Source organism: Amborella trichopoda, chromosome 12 (genome assembly GCF_054954075.1).
Source record: "Amborella trichopoda isolate Santa Cruz 75 chromosome 12, AtrichopodaSantaCruz75HAP2 v2.0, whole genome shotgun sequence".
In the NCBI taxonomy this organism is placed as follows: Eukaryota; Viridiplantae; Streptophyta; class Magnoliopsida; order Amborellales; family Amborellaceae; genus Amborella; species Amborella trichopoda.
In genome coordinates, this window is record NC_142347.1 from 28,182,019 (window position 1) to 28,200,942 (window position 18,924).

The window sequence follows — 18,924 nt, forward strand, 5'->3', positions numbered from 1 at the left end:
TTTACTTAGTTTGGCATACAACTTCTTTTTTCTTGGTATTTGCAACACCAATCTTACATGTTGTTCATGTTCCTCTCGATTCTTGGAATAAATTAGAATATCATTGATGAATACCACAATAAAACTGTCCAGAAAAGGCTTAAAGATTCGATTCATCAAATCCATAAATACAGCCGGTGCATTGGTTAATCTAAAAAGCATGACTAAAAATTCATAATAGCCATACCTTGTTCTGAAAGTTGTCTTGGGAACATCATCACTTTTAATTTTGAGCTGATGGTATCCAGATCTAAGATCAATTTTTGAAAATACTTGTGACCCTTGTAATTGATCGAATAAATCATCAATTCTAGGTAGTGGATATTTATTTTTCACTGTCATTTGGTTTAGCTGTCTATAATCGATACACAACCTCATGGTCCCATCTTTCTTTTTAACAAACAATACCGGAGCACCCCAAGCTGACACACTGGGTCTGATAAAACCTTTATCTAATAATTCTTCCAATTGTTGTTTAAGTTCCTTAAGTTCTACAGGTGCCATTTGGTAAGGGGCCTTAGAAATTGGGGCTGTCTCGGGAAGTAACTCAATAGAGAATTCAATTTCCCTATCAGGTGGTAATCCTGGCATTTCCTCAGGAAATACGTCATGAAATTCTCGGACGATCGGAATGGTGTCCAAGTTTATCTTTTCCTTTTTATCTACTTTGACATAGGAAAGAAAGCCTTGACATCCTTTTCGAAGGGGGCGATTAGCTCAAATTGAGGAGATTAAAAATGGTGGAGAGGCTTCCTTGATACCTTCGAGGTAAAATAGTGGTTGATTCGGAATACAAAAAGTAACCCTTTTTTTGTAACAATCAATACTTGCATGGTATGCAGAGAGCCAATCCATGCCTAAGATCACATCAAAATATTGAATTTCTAGGAGTATTAAATCCACTAACATTTCCTTTTCTTCTATCCTTATCACACAAGACTTGTATACTAGATTAGTATTAATTGAATTCCCCATAGGTGTGGCTACCTCTAGAATGTATTCCAATTGTTCTGGTTCTACCCTTAAGTGGCATGCAAAGTGTTGTAACACAAATTAATGAGTAGATCTAGGATCAATCAAAACATGAGCTACTTTTTGAAAGATAGTAAGAGTACCTTGGATCACTGATTTTGAGGCCTGAGCATCTTGCTGGGTAATTACAAATACTCTCCCCTTCGTCTGAGGTTTCTAGGCTATCTCTTCAGGCTTGGAAATGTTGTTGCATTTTCAAGGCAGGACAATCTTTGATCATGTGCCCCAACTTCCCACATTAAAAACAAGCTCTGATTTCCCAACAACAGGGTTTCATCCCATGTCTCTTCCCACATTTTTTGCAAGGCTCTAATGGTCTTTGAAATGGCGCCGGCCTTGGCTTTTTGTTAGCTCCTTCATAGTGTTGTCGATTCGGTGGTGTGGGCCTATACTGATTTCTCTGACTAGTCCTCTTTTGGTAATCTTCGCAGTCCTTTTCAACAATTTGGGCTCTGTCCACTATTTCGGCATAAGTCCTTAGTTTTAAGACTGATATTCTGCTTCTGATGGCTAGTGTGAGGCCCCTTCCAAATTTTTTTACCTATCTTGCTTTGTTGATGACCATATGTGGAGCGAACCTGGCCAATTCAGTATACTTGGCCTCGTACTGTGTTACTGTCTTGCATCCTTGAACTAATTCCAGAAATTCCATTTCTTTTTTGTCTCGAATAAAATCTGGGAAGTACTTTTCATTAAATGTCTCTAGAAATACCTCCAAAGTCAAGGGTTTATTTTCTTGGACCAATACTCCTTTTGCCATTCGCCACCAATGTTGTGCTTCACCTTCTAACATAAAAACTGCCAAGGCCACCTTCTTATCATCAGGACACTCCATTACCTCAAATATTTTCTCCAATTGCATAATCCATCCCTCGGCTTCTAGTGGGTTTACAGCACCCTTAAAAGACGATGGGTTCAATTTCTTAAATTGTTCGATATTACACCCACCATGTATCGTAGCTAACTGCCTGGGTGGATTGTTGTTCTCCATCTGATGTTGCATTAGGGTAATCATGTTTTCCAAGGCTTTATGAATTCCTTCCACATTAGCTTCAGCCATTTTGGATCTTGATCTCGTACCGGTCGGTACCTACAATAAATATCACTCAAAGCACATTCTTTTCAAATTTCCTAGGAATCTTAAACCTATTGCTCTGATACCATAATTGTCATGCCCCAAGATTTCTAACATTCCCGAGGTGCGACAGACTATTCTTATACTAGGAAACTTCAAATTCCTATTAATATATATTGTAACAAAATAAATTTTTCTATTAATTAAAATTTGTACAAAGTTTGCTCACAACTGGTATTAACATGAAGGCTAGGTATACATCTGTTGATAGAACAAGAATTTGCAGTGGTGAAGATACACAAAAGTTACAAAGGAGAATTTAGTTATGACATGACTGCATTTTCTTCACAAGCTGGTCCTGATGTGCATTTAACTATGAGACTGCAATTACCCTAAAAACTATTTACCATAGTTTGGTGAGTTTGGCTACTCTGTAAGTGATTATCATGGTCCTAAAAATAATCATGGTTGGAAGATATAAACATTTTCTAAAGAATGTATGTAAAAAAAAAACAACCTGAGGAAGAATTTTGAGCAAAGGCATTTATAGATAACAATTGCACTTTCACAAATCCACAGTTAAACATAATTCAAATGATAGAAATGCATATAAACATCTTAACAGAGATGCATAATTCAAAGGATTTCACAAAATACTCTACTGGCGTTCCAAGTGGGTCACCTATATACCCCATCAGCGTCCTGCTGGGTCCACACAATCTCTGCAGGTTCAAACATACCTCACCGACGTACCGGATGAGTCCAAATAGCCCCTACTTGATAGATCTAAACAATCCTTACAGGTCTGATCATACCTCATCGGCGTCCCGGATGAGTCCAAATAGTCCCTACTGGCTTAACCGGATAGGTCCTAACAATCCTTGCAGGACTGATCATACCTTACCGGCATCCCAGATGAGTCCAAATAGTCCGTACCGGCATAACCGAATATGTCCTAACGATCCCTGCAGATCCACTTATGCTCAAATTATCTCTGAAACTCTTTCAACATCAGAAAGCAACAATATATTATATGCAAAGTTTCATTGAAAACATTAGCATGAATTGACTTGAAGCAATTTACTAACATTCACTTCCATTGAAATATCTCTAAGTAGCCATTTAAACATGATGTGCAATAATTTCTGAAAGGCAACAGTTCTGACGGACATTCTTGAAATCTAACATGATAATAGTCTAGTATTAATAGATGAACTTTTATGAGAATTCAAAATTTAATATGGAATTATCACAATTTATGGAATTGCTAATTTGTAAATAATCATTTCATAGGCAAATACCACAATCAAGTGTAAAAATATTAGTTTTTTAAATAATGAAGCAAACATTTGCATATGAATTTTACAATGTCTAAATATTCAAAAACAGTGGAAGGAAATATCATAATTTTACTAAAAGCGAAAATATCACATTTATTTTTAATAATTTATCTAAAATTCTGAACAATAGATAGGAAAATTATGAATTTATTTCTAATAATTTACAGCATTTAAAATTTCTAGCAATAGATAAACTATCACAATTTTACTAAAAAGATTATTTTTCAAAACAATGAAATCACTTATCTATAATATTTGCGAGGGAACTTTCGATAAAATTCGGCTAGAGAGAAAAGGAGTTCACTGCGTTTGTAAGAGGGAGAGCGAGAAAGGAAGTTCTGTAGGGCGAGAGTCGTTACCTTCTTTCTATTTAACTCCTTAAAACTTATTATTATATTACTTTATTGAATTCCACCCCATACGTGTAGTACTAACATTAAATGTGTAATGTTTAAAACCCACGTCCACCAAAGGACGTGGCAACTGAAAGAAAAGGTTGAAGGCTAAAAGGGCATAAGAGTAGTGATGGTCCTTAAAGACCATAATGCCTATGTGGACCATCATACTATAAAGAGCTCTTTTTTTTTTTCGTTCTAAAAATTAAGGTTGTTACACATGCACGACACTACCACTACCATGCATGACCTTCGCAAGGGACTCAGAAGAAGATGAAGAAGAAGAGAGGGGAGAAGGGAGAGAGAAGAAGAAAAGAAAAAGAAGAGAGAAGATTTACCTCAACTGTAGGGGTACCGGTAAAAAGTTTCTCTCACCTCACCCTCTCTCTCAAGCGTAACATCACAATGGTAAGAAAGAGAAACTTGTATTAAGTGAAAACTCTCTCTTGTATGTGTATGTGTCAGCCTTCTCTCTTTTCTGCGTATAATGAGCTACGTATATATAGAAGTGTGCCCTAAACATGGGTGCATGATCAATGGTAACCCTAATTTCTGAAAATTAAGATTAAATTGAATTAACAAGTTGTGGAATTTCATAACAATCCCCGTGTTGCCCTACGACTTGCGTGTTCTTGCATGGCTGATCCTGGGTCGTTCTGATGCCCGGTTGATCGTAAGATGATTGTTTTCTTGTAGCACTCGGCATGGTGATCGATTTGATACCAACTTCAAGCCATGGATCGTGTTTTTGGTGCACGATCATGTGACTTGAATCTTGAGAAGATCTTAAAACTTTGAATCGATAGTGTGTTCGTTCCTTGATGTTTTTATGTGTTTTCTTCGCTGAATCACACTGAGCATGCCACTACGATCACGAGGCACAAAAGGAAACTTGATTCTGTGGCCGAACGAAGATTTTGCGAGTTTGGAATTTTGGCCAGAATCAAGGATTCCGACGATGGAATTTACAGTTTGTTTGTCAGCTTCATGTGCAGACTCCGACCATTAATCATGTACGGGGTTCGGGTCAGAGATGGCCCGAGACCTTATGCCCGCAATGGATTTGGTCTCGCGTTGATCTGGCTCGCTAGCAGCGTGACTTGGCCACTCGAGTGAGGCACGATGCTGCTGAATTTCCTGCACTTTTCTTCACGGATCAGCAACTTCTCTCTAGCTTTTCTTCGTGCTCGGGTATCGTCACGGGACTTGCCACATATCGAATCGCTTGTCTTGAATAAATGAACATGCTCACAAAATTTGAGAGCGATCCGACTTAGAACTAGTGAGATATGAGCGTCAAAAATCACTACTTGTGACTGTCCCTTCAATGGTGTAGTGTTGTAGGGTGGCCGCACGGGAATAATGTGCGACTTCTCCTGTTGTACTCTTTCTCCTATAACTTCTTTATGGAGTATCCGTTTGGGCTGAAACTTGACCTTTGGGGGTTTTCAATCGTGTCAAATCCAATGGTGGTGGTTCTACATCCGTTTGGGATGCTAAAAATGTAGCTCTAGTTATAGGGGTCCGTTTCAAGGTGCGAGAGGCCGATTTTGCCAGAACTATTTCTCAGTCTGTAATTCGTTAAAAAATGTTGGAATACGACGAAACTTGGCAAGAGACTTTTGAGAGACCTCATGAAGATCTTGACCAGTTTTGGGGTTGTTCTGAGACTGTCAAAATTTCCACTACTTGCTAGGCCTTGATTGAGCGGGGGCCTCATGTTGATGAAAAATACCTTCCAACAGTCACAACTGTAGAGTTGTCGGGGCAGGAGTGGAATGAGAAGCACTATGCCTATCATAGGAGAGTAGCCCACCCTACTCACGACTACTACAAGCTCAACGACACTATCATGGCTCTTATCAATAAGGGTCAGATAAAGCTCGAGGAGTTGAAAAAGGCATTCGGGGCAGCTGAGGCATCTCAGATAGTCACGATCCAAGAGGACGACGGGGCACCCGCTATCCTTCGTGCATTTTTCTCTATAATGCTCAAAGAATGGATCGTCACCCCAAAGCCGACAAGGCAGCCCAAGTTCCTGCCTCCAGGGACCGAGAACCTCTTGTGCATGTACCACCAGATACGAGGTCATGACATCAGCAAGTGCACTGCTTCAATAAACTCTTAGCAGAAAAGATGCAGTACTGTCAGGAGGTTCAGGGCGACCCGGCAAGATACCCTCAGGTCCCTCTTCCGCCTGTGTAAGAAGACCCCCTGATGCAAACCCAGCAAAATACTAAGCAAGACCCCGTGCAGACTCTCTTTGAGGCAATGCTCCAACAGGGTCTTGTCCCCCCAAAGTCATCCAAACAGCCTAAGCCCCTTGCCCGGGCAAGGAAAAACTCTGATGCCCCTATCACCAAGTGTGGGGTCACGAACTCTGGGTTCAAGGCCATTGTCTCAGAGAAAGTTCAGCAAGGCCACATCGCCTGTGTGGTTCTCTCAGGACACGTCCAAGCCTTCGCTCCCGTTCAAGAAGAAGCCCCGCTACAAGCCCCTCATGAGCATGCACTGAACCTTTCAGAGCCCTCGACCTCTTAGCCCTGGGAAGTCTACCATGGGCGAAGTAGGCTCAAATCCCTGAAACGTGAGGCAGTCTACCAAGCTAGGGCCACTCACCAACCTGATAGGGCGGTCCAAACACCCTCTTAAGGATCCCGTAGGAGACGGCGAGCACCTAGGTCAGCCCGCCGAAGGAATCATCTTCCTCAGCCATTAGTCGAGGAAGAATTCCCCAGACCACTTCCTCCACAGCCAACCTTTTGGGACTTCATCCCAGGCGCAGCTCACCTCATCTTATTGTCCAATCAGGCAGATGGCCCTGAGTTATCAATATCTCAAGAGTCGACCAAAATGGGTGACGACGTTAAAAGCACCCCACAATGGTCAAAGTCAGGGCATGACCTTAAATACCCCTTGTAAACGTCCAATTCCGGCGACAATGTAAAAATCTGCCCGGAAGGTTCTAACTCTTCTTCTCCTTCCCCCTCCTCTATTCCTTCTGCAGGTACTGCTCGGCGATGCCCAGATTTCGACACTCTGAACAAAGAGTTCGGAGGCACCAGCCTCACCATGTCGCAGCAAGAGTGCCTCAAAGAAATGCTGGCCCAGGCGGCAGGATTCTCGACAGCCGCCGACGCCTTGGCAACCTGAGCCAAAATCGAGTTATCCTCGACCTCCTCTTCTAAAGAAGCCTCCCACATGGTGCAGATCTCAGAAGTACCAGCTAGCACAGACCAAGTGAACTTAAGATCGGGAAAGAAGCTATAGCCCACACCTCAAAAGATCAAGATCCTCAAATATCCTGATCCTTCACATTCCCCTAAGCCTAAACCTCAAACCTCAAACCTCTACATCCCTAATACTAACTCTTATTACTGCCCCTTCAACCCAGACCGCACAACTTGAACAAAGTCAGCCAGTGTCACAAACCACAACTCAACCAAAGCCTGTTCCTAAGCCTACCCTACCACCTACACCAGTGACTGGAGCAGGAACACAGAAGATGAATGAGGATAAAGTAAAATACAACGTAATTGACCACTTGAGAAAACTTTTAGCCCTTTTAAGTATCTATGATGCCCTCCTACTATCTAAAGACTATCGTATGGCTTTATTCCAAGCTCTTTCTAACCCAGAGGTGTACGAGACTAAGGTGGAACTTATTGAGGTTGACCCAGCCATTCTAAGTAGGAGCATGGCAATCTCCTGTTCCAAAGATGACTTTCAGTTGGGAGGCAAATTCCACAATTGGCCCCTCTTTGTGAATGGTGAACTGCACGCCTACCCTCTCAATCGGATCATGCTAGACAGAGGGTCAGCAATTAACCTGATCCCAAGAAGGATTCTCACTCGACTGAGACTAGGGTCTGACGACCTGACTCCTACCCACATCATTGTCCAAGGGTTCAACCAGTCAAGAGAAAAGCCAGTTGGCAGAGTGCGTCTTCTCCTCAACGGTTACGCTCAATTCCATGTAATCGACATCGATACCTCTTACAACATCATTCTTAGTCGTCCTTGGCTTCATGATCAGGGGGTGGTTCCTTCCACGCTCCACCAATGTTTCAAGTACAGCAGAGATGGAACACAACACATGGTCTATGCTGACAAAAGATTGTTCCCCATAGCTGAAACTCACTACGTCGATGTCAAGTACTATTTCACAGACCTTCCAGCATCAGAAAAGCCAAAAGATGATGATCGGAATTCTGTGAGAGAGACAAGACCTTTGTCTCATGACAACATTGAGGATCTGGGGCGAATGATCACAGATATGTTCAAAGAAGAGGAAAGACAAGGCAAGATCCTCCCTTTGACCCCCATTTACCCAAATATACCTTATCACCTCTCCAAGGTCATGGTATCCTCTCTCGAAGATGAAGTTTCTCCCTCAACTTGTAATTCGCCAGAATAAAATGATGAGTCAAAAGTAGCTCTTGAACCCGAGGAAGCCCCAGAGGTAGACCTTCTAGCGCCAAGGGTAACCTATACATCGGACCAGCAAAAGGTCCTGAATGTCCCCATCGCTCTTCTAGAAGCAGAACTGGTATACCAACCACCAAGGAAGGTACTCCAAGTTCCAGCCTCCTTGAACAAAGGGAGCACCAGCAGCCAAAAGAGGATCCTACACTTCTAGGGGGTTGTTGAAGAACTACAGACTAACAAGAGTCAACCCTCTGGTTCTCAGGAACAAGACCCCATGGTGGAGCTAAGAAGCGAGGTGCGTAACCTCCAGAATAAGCTAAAGGCTATGCGCGTCACTTCAAAGTACTTAAAGGAGTTTGTCCCAGAGACTAAGACTTATGACGAGATCAAAAGAAATGTACCTCGAATCGAAGCCAAGGCTCCCCTAAACTGGAGCATTTACAATCAAATCATGAGGACCATGAATTATGAGCCCCTCTCCAAACAAACACTCAGGGGTGAGGTAATAACTGCTCCCCCATTTGAGGTCATTGAAGCCATAGCAGGCTGCCACAAGATGAAGCAAGGAGTGGGCTACTCGTTCCCGTCTCAAACCATGAAAGGGTGGAAGCAATGAAATGAAGAAGAAAAAGAGGAAACAAAAGACATGCCATGCATAGGGAAGAGAAAAGGGTCATCTCATTCTTCAATAAAAAATATTACAAGTGTCTTTTCTTTACAAAATAAAAATAAAAAATGGAAAGAAGGCACCATCAAAAGCGGTCAATAATCGCATTGACCCTCCCTCTACACTCTTCGGTTGAAGCCTTCACTTGCTCAATCTCGGCTCTCAGTCTGGCCACCATGCTGGCCTCATGGTCCACTAAACCCAGTTGCTCCCTCAAGGAGCTCCCAAGGTCCAGTAACTTCTGGCCTAACTCCGTGTCCATGGCTTCCTAGGTTGTTGTCCCCTTCTCCTCCTTCAACAACCAGAGAGCTAACGAAGCCCTCTAAACTCTCTGCGACCTCCACTTCAGCAGCTGAACGGCCGGAGCAGCACTCAAACCCTGGCACGGCACCTCTGCAAATTCTGTTATGCAAATTCTACTAAGGCCTCGAGAGACCCTCTTCCTTGCTTAGAAAACCTCGACACTCGCTGAAAAGTCTTCGCAATCACGCTGCGAAGCGTCACACCTCTTGAAGCTCACTAACAAAATCCCTAAGGACTTGTCTCTGCAAGTTTTGGTCAAGAAGTGCTTGTCGAAAAACCCTCCCTAGGAAGCTTTGGATCTCTCTCTCTAAAAGACTTTCTACTATTTTACCATTCGATAAAACAGTAAACTGAGGTTTCTCCCCTTTTTATACCCCGCAGTACCAAAGACTACTAATGAAAAACTCAGAATGATGCTCCAATCCCTAGCTCTTGATGGCGATAAGACCAGGTCGGGGCAGGCCAGGCCCGAGACCCAAAGCATCATCGTCGAGTGCCTCGTCCAGACTTGCGTCGCGTGCCTCATCAGAAGGCTAGTACCGCGTGCCCCATCAAGACTTTTACCGAGCACCTCGACCAGAGACTATCGTCGTGCATCTCGTCCAGAGATTATCGCAATGCGACTCTTCCAGGGGTCATCGCTGCGCGTCTCGTCCACAAATCACTGCCGCACAGAACGTCAAGGGCTACTCCCATGTGCTTCACCAAGCAACTTAACACATCACCTAGGCTTATTGATGAATGTGCCACTCCATACTTAGTGTCACGCACAGGTCTTGGCACTCCCTTTTAGACCATCGTCTCTCATCCTCAGGAATTTCATTCCCTGCATCACAATATCACTCATCAGGGAGCCCAGTCTCCTGTGACCGCTCTATTCCCCCATGGAGTAACATCCCCTCACCACTACCACCACGGCCTGTGCTGCATGACTTTAAACTGCACTGCCACAGTCTGCGCTACATGACCTTTAACTACACTGCCACGGTCCGTGCTGCATGACCTTAAACTGCGCTGCCACAGTCCATGCTGCATGACCTTAAAATGCACTGCCACAATCTACGCTGCATGACTTTAAACTGCACTGCCACGATCCGTGATGCATGACTTTAAACTGCACTGCCACGATCCTTGCTGCATGACCTTATACTGCACTGCCACGGTCTGTGCTGCATGACTTTAAACTGCACTGTCACGATCCACGCTGCATAACTTTAAGACCTTACTTTGCAATGCAATTACCTTAAACTGCACTGCAATGGTCCATGTTGCATGACCCTAAATTGCATAACCATAGTCCTTGTCACATTACTCAAAACTATACGATCGTGGTCCGAACTATATGACCGTAAACTATAGCGGAAGTCTAGTTGCACGACCTTAAACTGCGAAGTCCTTGTCACATGACCTTAAACTTACGACCATGGTCCACATGTGTGACCTTAAACCATAGTGCGCGTCCTGACCGTATGACGATAAAAGGCTTAACATCATGGTCCAAATTATACGACCCTAAACTGTAACAGAGGTCTAGTTGTACGACCATGGTCCGAGCTACAAGACCCTAAAACTGTAACGAGCAGTACGACAAATAGTCCATACGCATAACTCCAACTGGACCCCCAGCGGAGTTAGATGTATGCAAGGGTCGTACTCACCCCGTCATCTCCAGAGAGTTAGGGTCATTCTTACCCCTTCAACCCAAGGTGGGGTTCATCTGTGCTCTGGCCTGTCAGAGTTCCATGCATACCGATATTCATTATCCCCATGGAGTCACACTGGTCCTCCTAATCCCCAGTGAAGCCTCTCTCATTTACTACTCCTCGTAAGGTCACCACCTTCATCATCATCTCTTCACATGTGTATAGCTTTAACGATCTTTATCCCCAGGGAGTCAAATTGCTATCCACATACCTACTCCCCATGCAACCCTATTGACATGGCGATTCGTACATGGTGACCCTAAACTGCATCGCCATGGTCCAAACTATATGACCATAAACTATAGCAGAGGTCTTGTTGCACGACTTTAAAATGCACGGTCCTGGTTGCATGACCTAAAATTGCATAACCACAGTCCAAGCTATATGACCTTAAACTATAGTGCGCGTTCTGGTCGTATGACGTTAAATTGCTTTGCCCAGGTCTAGGAGGCACAACCTTAAAATATGCCCTCGTTAACCGCACACCCTTGTCATGTGCATTTTCATACATGCATTCCCTAACCGACCCATTTGTGTGTGCGTACCCTCTTCTTCTCTCCATCGAGCCTACTTAGACGCACACGCCCTTTACGTGCATCTCCATGCGCATCTTCCCTAGCCGTCCCATTCGTGTGCGTGGGCCACCTTCACCGTCTTTCACCATTCCTCAGTAAGTCTTACCCATGCTCACGAAACGACAAGCCATCTTGGCACCCATATTCACCGTCAGCTAGTGGGTCACCACCTTTCACCTACCATCCAATAAACTCCCCATAGGCAACTTCATGTCATCCTCCCAAGTGAGTCAAAGTCATCACCAGATTCACTCTGTGGCCTCTACAGACTGCCATTCCTTACTGTTACGATCCAGCTGTATGACCCTAAACTATAGTGCGTGTTCTGGCCGCATGACGTTAAAAGACTTCGCACAGGTCTCGAAGGCACGACCCTTCTAAGAAAAAAGGGGGCATGGTGTACACCTGGACAAGGGAATGCCATGAGTAAAAATTACGGACGGGCATGGTCATGAAACCATGATTAAGAGAGTTCCCTAGAAAAAGAAACCCAGGAACGGTGAAAAAACCAAGAGGGCACCGTGAGAAAAAATGGATGAAAAGGGTGGACATGACCACAAAGTCATGGGTACAAGAGCCCAGAAATACCAGAAGTTGGTGAAAACCATTCTCATGGAGCCACTTCCCATGTTCAGGCGAAAACTCGTGAAAGGGTGCTTGGACCGACAAAGCAAGTTGACACACTTCCACAGCCCCCATCGACTCCCCAGTTTCATCGCTCATCATGAGTGAGAGAACATAAGATCTCCCCGGTTTCATGGCTCATCAGGGGGTGAGAGCCACATAAGATCTCCTTGGTTTCATGGCTCATCTGGGAGAGCACATAAGATCTCCCCAATTTCATGGCTCATCAGGGAGTGAGAGTACATAAGATCTCCCCAGTTTCATGGCTCATCAGGGAGTGAGAGCCTCATAAAATCTCCTCAGTTTCATAGCTCATCAGGGAGTGAGATCCGTATAAGATCTCCTTAATTTCATGGCTCAACAAGGAGTGAGAGCCGCATAAGATCTCCCCAGTCCAACAAACAACAAGAGCCCTTGAGGGTGACGACGATGACCAAAAGATACCTCCAGAAATGCTAAGATCCATTGTAAAGGCAAGAAACTGATGAAGCCAGGGTCTAACCTGCCGCAGGCTTCAGGGTAGTCTTCACCAAACCCCCTAGCCTACATGGGACCAGACTTTCGGGTTGGGTCAGAATCCCCAGACTGGACCTCGCTAGATGGGACCTATAGGAGATACCTTGAGCATCAAAATCAAACTTGGTGTAGCAGAAAACAACGTCGATCAAATGTTCATAGCATTTAGCCTTCAAAAAAGGCCTAGTTCTGTACGAGGAGGTCCTGACAAAGGCCTCATGCTCCAAAACAACAGATGGTCTCTTGAGGGTGTGGACTTTGACAAATATAGCTCAAACTTCCTAAATTATTTCACTTCTCGATTCTCTCGAAGCACAAAATTTGGTGAGGCATGCTGTTGGAAGGTATTTTCCATCAACATGGGGCCCCCTCTCAATAAAGGCCTAGCAAGTAGTGGAAATTCTGACAGTCTCAGAAAGCCCCAGAACTGACCAAGATCTTCATGAGGTCTCTCAAGAGTCTTCTGCTAAGTTTCATCCCATTCTGACATGTCAAAGGCAGTGCAGACTGAAAAATAGTTCCTGCAGGATCGGCCTCTAGCACCCTAGCACCCTGAAACAGACCCCTATAACTAGAGCTACTTTTTTAGCATCTAAAATTACTGTGAGACCACCACCATTGGATCCGATACGGTTGAAAACCCCCAGGGGTCAAGTTTCAGCTCAAACGGACATTTGAGGAAGAAGTTATAGGAGAAAGAATGAAACAGGAGAAGTCGTATGTTATTCCTGTGCGGTCACCCTGTAACACTACACCATTGAAGGGACAGTCACGAGAGGTGACTTTTGAAGCTCATAAATCACTCGCCTTAAGTCAGGTTACTCTCAAATTTGGTGAGCATATTCATCTAGTCAAGACGAGCGATTTAATATGTGGCACGCCCCATGACGATACCCGAGCGCGAAGAAAAGCTAGAGAGAAGTTGTTGATCCGTGAAGAAAGTGTAGGAAATTCAGCAACGTCATGCCTTGCTAGAGTGGCCAAATCACGCCCCTCACGAGCCCTATCGATGCGAGACCAATTCCATTGCGGGCATAATGTCTCGGGCCATCTCTGTCCCGAAGCCCATAAATGATTAACAATCGAATTCTACACACGAAGTCGATGAATAGGCTACAAATTCTGTCGTCGGAATCCTTGATTCCGGCCAAAATTACAAAATTACAAAATCTTCATTCGGCCACGGAATCGAGCTGCATTTAGTTCCCCATGATCGTAGTGATATTCTCAATGTGATTCAACGAAGAAAACACAGAAAAACATCAAGGAATGAACACACTATCGATCCAAAGATTCAAGATCTACTCAAATTTCAAGCCACATGATCATGCACCAAAAATGCCATCCATGGCTCGAAGTTGGTATCAAATCGATCACCATGTCGAGCCCTACAAGAAAATAATCATTTTACGATTAACTAGGCATCAAAAATGACCCTGGATCAGCCATGCAAGATCACGTAAGTCCTAGGGCAACACAGGGACTGTTTTGGAATTCCACAACTTGTTAGAAAGGGGCAAATATATCATTTTGTACCCTATTTTCTAATTTATTTTAATTCAATTTAATCTTAATTTTCAGCAATTAAGGTTACTTTTGATCATCCACCTATGTTTGGGGCACAATTCTATATATACGTACCATCATTGTACGCAGAAAAAAAGAAGAGAAAGAGGCATACACACACAAGAGAGAGCTTTCACTTAATACAAGTTTCTCTTTCTTACCATTGTTATGTCATGCTTGAGAAAGGGAGTGAGGTGAGAGAAAATTTTCACCGGTACCCTTAGGTTTGGGGTAAACTTTCTCTCTCTTCTTTTTCTTTTCTTCCTCTCTCTTTCTTCTCCCCTCTCTTCTCCTTCTTCTTTGTCCGAGTTCCTCGTAGGGGTCATGCACAGCATTGGCAGTGTCGTGTATGCCTCTCCCTTGGTCTCACAGGGCGCGCATGGCGATGGCAGCGCCATGCGCGAGTCTCCTTCCCCTTCCCCTTCTACTCTTCTGTTTCTTCCTTCAAGTGAGGTCTATAGACGGCGCTGCCCATTCACCACCCACAGATGTAGCTTTGACGTCTCAGTGAAGAACCCAAACGGTGAGGTTTGATGTCGCTTGCAGGGGTCTCTCCCCGTCATGCTTCTAGTGTAGACGGTGATACTTAACGCCGCCCGCTAAGGGCTTTGGCAACACCTATTGCCATCCACGAGCCTCCTCAGTGTGCACGGTGCTCGTCACCATTCTCCCTGCATCCCACGCCTATCGTCGTGCAACCTAGGAGAAACTATCACCGTGTCCCTTGTCAGGAGCTAACGTCGTCCACAAGGGATGCACCTTCTCCTTTCATTGCCCACCGCGATGCTTATTGACGTCCAGATTTTCCTTTCTCTTTATCGTCTCGTTCTTTCTTCTTCACCTCTTTCTCCTCTCCCTTGATTGAGGGTAGACCTAGCCTATCACCAACATGTCGACCTCGGTTTCGAGTAGCATTGCCGCCGTGTTGGTCCTGAGAACCATGGCCGTCTTGCTACCACTTCGAGTCGGTAATTTCTGGTTGTCATGCTAGTCTCACCCCTACGTCAAGATCTCTTTTCTTTTCTATCTTTCACCGAACCTTGCACTTCATCGCCTTCTCATGTGAACGTGCATTACCCTAAGACAAGGGTGGGTCCCTTCAACTCACTTGTCATACAAATTAACCATAAAAGTTTTGTGAAAAAAAACAAGAGGATTACAGGTCAAGGGAGGCGATTCCGAACCAGCTCAAGCAGCAGGGGGGCTTTCTTCGTGATCTAAGAGGGCACCCACATGAGCCAGCCCGAGTAAGTCCTGAACCCACATAAAATTCCTCTCTCATTAGTTGGTATACCTGCCTTTGCCCTCGAGCAAGGTTCCGAGAGAGCGATCTCAAATCCCGGGTTCACCAGAAACCCGAGATACGTGCCATCAGATCACCTAGATCCGGAGGGCGAGATCGAGACACCTAATCACCCTTATTTATTGGGTGTCCCTTAGGAGATATCATTTTTCAAAGGGTACAGTTTCTATAAGGTTGCAACCTTCAACAATCCAATTAAGGCGCACCTCCGAATTTTATCATAACATGAAATTTTGGTGAAACAAATTCTTAAGATTATCTCAAAATTTATTTTCATATGTAATTATAAAATTTTAAATTCCAAAAAGAGGTTAAAATCAAGTAAATGTATAAACATATGAAAATCTTGAAAATAGACAGTCTAGATAATGTGTTGAAAGATGCACTATTTCTAGGACTCAAAATCTGTTTTTTTTTTTCATATTCATACATCTTGATGTCAAGATGATCAATTAGAGGTTTTTTTCAACATTAAAACAACCTTATTCGATGGTTTTTAGAGGGACACCTATAGTTCTACATTTTAAGTTTGCAACCTTATATAAACTTTTTCTTTTTTCAAATACTTATATTTTTAAAAGAAAAAGTTCTTAATCAAAAGTCAACTAGACATTTCTTAGAAAACCTGATCTTCAAGTAACTCTAGGATTTCCACAATTATACCTGCATGATTTTGGAAACTACTTATATTTCAAAAGAACATAACAAAATATGAATTTTAGGTTTTCAAACACTTAGATCTCAACTTCAAAAATTGGACAGTTTCTATTTAATCTTGAGGCACTATTTTTTTAAAGCTCATAGAGAATGCAATTCGGAAATCCTTTTTGTTGAGCATAGAATATGTGTTGAAGAGGTTATCAATTATTACATTATTAAGTGAAGGTTAAGGGATGGACACCTGTTACAATAATAAGAATGACCATAAGCTTGAGTGAATGTAGGGTAAATTTCCTAAATAATGTGGAAATTTAGGTTGAAAGGTGTATTCTTTTATGTTCTTATAGGAATGCGTAAGTTACCCCAATATTGATGAAGTTAAGTTAAAAGGTGCATGCCTATGGGAGTACCTAATTAAGGAAAGTTTATTTCTCATCACTACATCGATTTTTGGATTCTTACTCCCCTACGTCTTTTTGAGCTTTCAAGGATATATGGTTCCTACATAGTGAGTTTTCCTTTTGTTTTATTATATAATAGCATTATGAATTTTGTGTATTTTGTTTGTCTTTTGACATTGCTATGAATGTTCTCACGAATACGGATGCACGCAGTGGAATCAGAAAATATGGGAAACAAAATTATGCCAAAACTGATGTGTGTGTGAGTGGGAAAACATGTAATAAAACAAATGAAGAAATAAATCTTACTGGCCGGATTTGCGTGGTTCACATTTTCAAGCTACGTCTACGGGAAAAAGAGACGTCTCCAATTTTAACTCAAAAGTTACAATAGTCTTCCAAGAAACAACTTTCTTGGAATCACTGATTTCTCCTAGAAGCTTCTCTCTCTAAGATTTCCCTCTCTGATCTCAAAGAGTTATTTTCTTTCTAGAGGCTTTCACTCTCTTAAAGGAAATGTTCTCTCTTTCTCTTCTTTATCTTCTCTTCTCTCTTCTTTCTCTCACCAAAGAGAAGGCTTAAGAAGAGGATCACATGATATCTTTCATCTTCTTCTCTCTAAGAAGAAAGACAATTTTCTCTTTCTCTTCTTCTCTCTCAGAGAAGGATATTTCTCTCTCCTTCTCTCATATAGAATGATGAATCTCTGTCTTCTTCATCTCCTCTCACAGAGAAAGATGAATCTCTATCTTCTTCTCCTTCTCTCACAAATAAGGATGAATCTTTATCTTCTTCTTCTCTACAGAAGAAGGCGTCCTCTCACAGAAAAGAATGAATCTCTATTCTATACACGTCCGCCCAAAAATGACTTTGGTTTTAACCAACCAAGTGCCCATAAAATTCTAACCATATGAGATCAAGAGACATAAGACGAATATCTTCCCAAACCAAACCAAAACCTACGTGAGATCTCATATTTGTGTGGGATGGTGACTTGGTCAACATGTCACCCCTCTCACTTTCTCAAAGTGCCCTCCCTCATAGGATAGGAGGCCGATAATATTTGTTCTATGAAAAAGAGAGAACAATTCCATTGGTATCCCTCTCTCATGAGATGGACACCCAATATCCCTCTCTCATGAGATGGATGCCCAATAATATTTATTCTATGAAAAAGAGAGGAGACAATTTGTTAATACCATTTATCCTCTATGAGTTGATACTTCAAGGAGGGGGTTACTTGAAATTAAAAAAGAATAATTAATTTATAAAGGTGTAATTACTGAATCACTTCCTAATGGCATGTTCCAAGTGCGTTTAGATAATGGAGACTTAGATCTATGTTATGTTACTGGAAGGATCCAATGTAGTTTTATACAGATTTTGCCGCCCGATAGAGTGAAAAATGATGTAAGTCATTATTATTCAACTTGGGGACGTATTATATATAGGCTTCGTAACAAAGATTCAAATGATTAGGCGGCGTTTGAAAAACTCCTTTCATTACTTCCATAAGGATATCATGGCTCAAAATTTCAAGAAACTTATGTTTTTCTTCATAAGAATAAATTCATAATTCAATAAAGTTAGGAGCGGCAAATATGAAAATAAGGGCCTCTGCTTGTAACATTTGTAAAAGATATCAACTGATTCGTAGGCGAAGATGAATTATAGTAATTTGTTCCAATCCGAGACATAAACAGTGTCCCTAAGTTATCAAAATGGAATCTACTTTGAATGTTTTCTTATCGATTGTTTTGTTGTTAGTTTTATTGCATTATTTTGAGGTTGTTTCTTTGTTTAAAGTTTTTGTTTGTTTTTTCTTTTTTTCAAATTTTGTTTGCATCAGCATATAACATCTCCACTTGAAAACAAAAAGAAAAAACTTACACAAAAGGAAAAAACCAGTGAATGCGCATAAAATATTTTTGGGTAAATTCAGTAAATTCAAACTTTAATAACAAAAAAAAAAAAATCAAAACTGGCACAACAGAAAATACTAAAAATTTCAAAACTGGCACAACATAAAATACTCAACAAGAAAATACACAGAAATTCAAACTTACACAATAAAAAAAATGCTCACAAAATAGTGGAATTCAAATGCTCACAAAATAGTGCAATTCAAATCAATGAACACATAAATTATCCATTAAGCTCCCAAATCACATAAAAATTTGAAAGGAAAAAAAAAAGTACCCAAAAGAACGACAAAATTAAATAATGATAATAACAAAACGCCATTAAACCAAACAAAACAAAAAAAAGTAACCTGCTCCTTTTTTTTTTTTTTTTAG